The following is a 5,811-nucleotide window of genomic DNA, read 5'->3' on the forward strand; positions in this document are numbered from 1 at the left end:
TTTGTTAGTGTTTATGTATTTGATGTGTGGCCCAAAACAACTCTTCTTCTTCCAGTGTAGCCCAGAGACCCGAAAGGCGGGATGCCCCTGCCGGAAATCTGCTGTTTAGATGATCACTTGCACCTTTGGAGCCAGTATTGCCAGCCAGGCATGACACACTCCGTTAGGTTCCCACTGTCCTTGAGCTTTCAGAAACCCTCATGGCCTTTCTGTGGCTGTCCTCTTCCTGGGAGCCCCAGCCACCACTTCTCAGAGGCACCCCCACCTCTCCTGGTCCTTCCGGGACCCGTGCAGAGAAGCAGGCAGGAAGAGGCCCAGCTGCTGGCGCCCACCAAGCATATGGGTGACTCCACCCAGTGCCCACCCTTCTCCCTTCACTGCTGGCTTTCGCTTCTAGTCACAGGGGAGTTTTTCCTGGAGGCAGCTGCTCTCAGATCTCACTGAGCAAGCCAGTCACTTGGAGGGGTCCATGGAAGAGGCGGTCTTTGCCTGTGGGAGGGCAGGTCAGGGTCACTGAGCAGGGAGCAGGAAAGCTGATTTCAGCTCAGTTTAAGAAGAAACTTTGTGGCACCCAAGCTGACAGTCCAGGTAGGGCCACCGCTCGTGACTGTGCTCCCTGTCCTAAACGGGGCTTCTCTGCCACGCAGCAGGTGGTGTCCCAGGTCCTTCCTCCTCAGGATTATCACAGCAGGCAAGCTGATGACGGCTTTGTCTCTTTGACATCTGACAGTGTCCCGTGGCTCCCAGATGTCACCCACCAATTCTTTAAAAGCACAGTGACCCTTCCACGAGATTGGCCATCCTGCCAGTTGTAGAATTGGGCAGGAGCCAGTGGATCAACCTTGTGACTGCCAGAGGGTAGAGGGGGGTGAGAAGCCTAAAGTTAGGGAGTTTTCTCCTCCAACAAATAGTCATGCCAGTCTTGGGAGTCATGTATCTCTGGAAAGGTCATAAATTACTAGAACTGGTTTTACCAACTTACTTGTCTTAGAAATCCAATTGTTACTAATGTCCTAGCTTTTCATGTCCACATCTAAATGCCTTTGTCCTTAGCACAACACATCCGATAAAGCCCTTTGCTGTTTCCAGTGACGACTTTCCTGGGGGCGGGGTCTAAGGAGAGCTCACCTGTGATAACCGCTCCCTGCAAACTCTTCTTCCCCTCCCTTTCCTGCACCTCGTTACTTCGCCCTCTCCTCTCCACTACCTGCCACCCCTTCTCAGGTTCCTCCATGTCCCTTAACTGGCCACAGTGCAAAACAGAGATTTACATCTGCCTCCACTTTATTGCTTCCATGTACTGGATTGCCTCATTCCCTTCCGTGGATTTGAAAAATTAGGCGAATTTAAGCTGTTGTATGTTTTTCTCACAAACATCAACAAAGCTCCAAACAGAAATAGTTTGCTTTTTCACTTTTACTTATTGGAAAAGGAAACTGTGCCTCTCACAGCCTAAGCCAAGGCCATTTAATGAAGTCAGTTTTTCCCATTCTCAAATTGACTTCCATGACTAGCGAGACACCACGCTACAGGAAATGCTGTAAGGCCCACCGCTAGGGGAAGTCAGCTCCGCTCGTTGAAGGCATCTGCGGTGCCTCTGACCAGCGAGCGGAGAGCCCGGAGGAGCAAGGTCTGCCTCCGCTTAGACGCTCAGACGCCTGCCCTGCGCAGGGACTCTGAACATGCCGGCTGTCCCTTTGCTCACTTGTTCGGTCCAGGGTTCTTCTGAGTTTTCCTTTTTCATTCCCTTGCATATGTCATTTACTGATCCTCAAAGTGTTTAGCATTCAGCACTTTCTCCTTTAAAACAAATGACCTTACGGATGGATAAAAATTTGGAAACACAAGCTTAATTTGTTTTCATCAAATTGTGTGGCAGAGAAAGATATCCAGATATTACTAGTATGGCTAGTACATTTCTAAACCAAAGTCTTTTTTTAAATATGACCATTTTAGAGTTTAAATACTGGTTTTCTACTGTGGAAGAAGACACAAATAAAAGTGGTACAAAGAAACGGGACTTACCTTAAACAGACCTAATAATCAAACCTGCAGGCGCCGAGGTCAGCGTGGCAGGAGGGGCCAACGCTTGGCCGGTGCCGCACGGCTGGCGTGGGAAACAGCGCCTCAGCGATGGGAGTCGTAGGCAGCAGCACATTGGAGAGCCACCAGCTTAGGCAGCAGGTTCTGGATCCAAAAAGATCTGAGAGACACAAAACATTTAAGCTCCATAAGGAGAAAACAGCAGTGAAAGTCACACCACATTGCTTACGACTGTGGGGGAGCTGCAGAAGACACCGATGGTGTGACGTTCAGGCAAACCCGGTCCTGATGAGGATGCAGGTGGTTAGAAACAGGGCAAAGGACTCTGTGAGAATGTTTAACCTGCAGAAGAAGAGACTTTGGGACAGCTGTCCTAGAACCGGGAGATAAGCTATGGGGAGGCAGATTTTAATGCTTGCAGAAGAACCGCCTTTCTGCAAGTTAGAACATTCAGACAGTAGAGGCCTCTCTGGTGGGTGGCAACTGACCTATCACTGAGGTCCCAGCAGAGGCTGAGGGGCCATTTGTCAGGGATGCTGGAGAGGGGATTCAAGCAGCCAGCTGGGGCAGGATGCCTTTGAAGTCTGAGTTAGGGTGGCTCTATAAGTAGAACAGCTTTAAGTGATTCGCCAGGTCTGCAGGGGCAAGTGCGGTCGCACGTACTTCCTGCTTCTGTGTCTGCTGTTTCAAATCCAGTGTCCCACCCTGCCCCAAGCTACACGTGGCCGTGAGAGAACCACTAGCAAATCGGTCAGAGCTGCCCTGACCGGTCCTGCTTCGTAGCTGAGTAACCAAGTGTCCCCAATGGCCAGTTCCTTGCCCAGGGCCACACACCTTGATGGTGGCAGAGCCTCAACTAGACTAGAACCCTCTAATACCATCTCTCTTTCTCAGCTCACCTTGCTTTCTGGCACCTCTGCGGGAGCAAAGTAACCCTCCCCTCCCTGAGCCATCCCACAGTCCTGGCTCTGTGCAGGGGGTGGCAGTGGAGACCTCCACGTGCTAAGGAAAAGTGGCCATGGGGAAGTGGGGGACTTCCAGCTGGCTTTCTCAGCCTCTTCCAGGTGGCGAGCCCTGGTCGCAGGGACGGGAAAGCCAGTCCGCTGCAGTCGCTGACTCCCACCTGCCCTGACTCCCAGAGCCCCACCGTTCAGCTTGACAGAAGGATATACTTTGTTATAACTTATTATTTGTTCTTGTAAATACAAGATGTTTATAGGAAATTTGTATTCTGAACTCTTGGCAGAATGAGTCACTACACCAAAATAGTTCTATTATTTAGAATATGTTAATTTTAAATGGTTCTTATAGGTATTTATTTACATACGCAACCACATTTGTGTAAAATTATTTGATCTTACTAACCCAGCCTCCCAGAAAGTTGCTACGCAATGTCTTATCCTAAGTCCATAGTTACAATTTAGTATACTGATTAGTCAAACTCCTTGGGTTTTAAGATCAAATATAAATTACTCTGCTTTTGACTTGCTCAGTGGATTTTGCAAACCCTGGCATTATACCTGAAACAGGTCTGTCTGGATTGCCACCTTTCCATCTTAATAGTGTATTTGGTCACATAACCGGCCCTCTCTTTGTCGTGACCCAAACACTTGGAAAAGGAGAGATGATGGCCGGCTCCATCTCTTCTCCCTGTCTTGCCTCCTTCAGCAGGGTCACCAGCAGTGAGTCGCTGGAGGCTGCAGTAGCGCCAAGGACGAGGACGAGGCAGACTCCACTCGCAGGGGCAGGTGGGGCGTGTCTCAGGGGTCCCTGCTGGGACGGCTGCAGTGGGGGCTCTGGGTTGCCCTGTCGGCTAACTGTATAGTCAGGAGCAGGGAACCCACTGAACAGTCCAGCGACTCACGTCACTCTGTGGTGCCACCTTATTGTTTAAGGAGGTGGAGAGTGGGGGGAGAATTATGAGTAAACACAGTCTGTTTTTCTCTTCAGCAAAAGTGACAACTATTTTTGTGTATGACTAATTTATTTTTATTGTAAAAATACATTAAACTGATTAAAAGATCAGCTTTCTTACCACGTTTGTGCTTTCTCGGACCTTATTCCACTTCTACTTAAGTTGCTTCAGAACCAGCCCCTCTATAAAGAAGAACTGAGCCCTCTAGCAGGGGGTGGGCTGGGCTGTGGGACTTGGGCTCTGGGTGCCCTGCGGGCGGCTGGGCCACTTGGGGAACGGGGGCCGCCTCAGACACCAAGGATGCCAGCCTGCTGGGTGACGTGAGCCCCAGCCCTGGCTGTGTGTGAGTCATCAGAGGAGCCTAAGAGAACACTCACGAATGTTGGACACCCCCAGGATTGCCCTTTTCCAGGGATTTCTCTTTTTTTTTTATTTAAAAAAAATTTTTATTGTTGTTCAAGTACAGTTGTCTGACTTTACCTCCACCTCTTCCTCCCACCCCCGCCATCCCCACCAGGAATTTCTTTAAACACCCCCTTGGCGGGAGAAAAGGTTGGGACCCACTGTGCCCATTTAGTGTGGCTCCACCTCAACTTGACTAAAACTTCCTCCGACTCCGCTGAGCTGACTTCACCTTGGTCTTGGGTTTAGGTCACCCCGGTGCTCACTGAAGTGGAATACGACCCAGGTGGTGATACCTATTGAAAGTTACCCCGCACCAGAGAGAGAGCCTGGCAGCCCCCGTCTCTGCCCTGGGCTCCATGCCCACAGCGCCTCCTCGGCGACTCTCGGAAATTCATTCTTATGCCTGCGGTGTGCTTCCCACCCTGCCCGCCACCTTTTCTGCCTGGAAAAGTCTCCACTTATTCTGTTTTTAATTGTAAAGTTCACTCAACATAAAATTTATTATTTTAATCATCTTAAGCATTCAGTTCAGTGGTGTTTAACACATTCAGTGCTGCCTGACCAGCTCGACGGCACCTCCGTTACCCCAAATCCCGTGTACTCCGCAATACTCACGTTGTGCCGGGCACGCTGACTTCATTGCATTGAATCTTCACAGCAGACCTAGGAAGTAGGAATTTATGATCCCCTTCGATGAACGAGAACCTTGAGACTCAGAGAGGTTTAGCCTCCAGCTACCACCTGGTGGCACCAGGAGTAGCGTCCCGCCCCCATCTCCCCGGGGCCTGACACGCTCTGGGCCCAGCACACGGCGGCTCCAGTCTCTTTCTCCACATCAGCACCAATCAGTAACGACAGCTGCGCAAGGACTGGCTGGGGGGCTTAGCCGACGACGACACGTCGGGTGCAGTTCAGTGCGCCCAGGCTCGGTGTGACCGGTCCCATCGTCCGCTGCATTTGAAGACATAGGACCACCATCCAGAGGGAGGCAACAAGCTTTCTCCGCTGTGAGGACCAGGCCCGGCTGGAACCCTTGGGATCCAGTTCCAGGGGCCACACACCGTGCAGGTTGGTTGACCACCAGGAAAGAGCCCAGAGGAGGTGACCAGGATGGTGACTGGGGTGGGGAGGGGGCTGGAGAGGAAACTGTCTTCAGCCATCTCAGGACAGGAGCTACCAGGGACCGGACAAGCACCTGGAGACCGGCAGCAGACCAGCCAAGAAAAGGGACAGGAAGTCAGACTTGGTTCAGAACGAGGCATCCTGTAATACAGGGGTTTGGCGGGACTTCGATGCCATCAAACAGAAGTGACCGGACCTGGGCAGAGGGAAGTTGTGAACACGGTGCGTATTGAAGATAACACAGTGGAATCCCTGTGGAGCTCCTCGGACGTGCTGGGCGGAGCCCGCCAGGCAGGAGTGCACGCCCGCGGCCGCAGCCAGGCAGG

Source organism: Phyllostomus hastatus, unplaced genomic scaffold, assembly GCF_019186645.2.
Source record: "Phyllostomus hastatus isolate PE091 unplaced genomic scaffold, TTU_PhHast_1.1 phas_contig_62, whole genome shotgun sequence".
Classification (NCBI taxonomy): domain Eukaryota; kingdom Metazoa; phylum Chordata; class Mammalia; order Chiroptera; family Phyllostomidae; genus Phyllostomus; species Phyllostomus hastatus.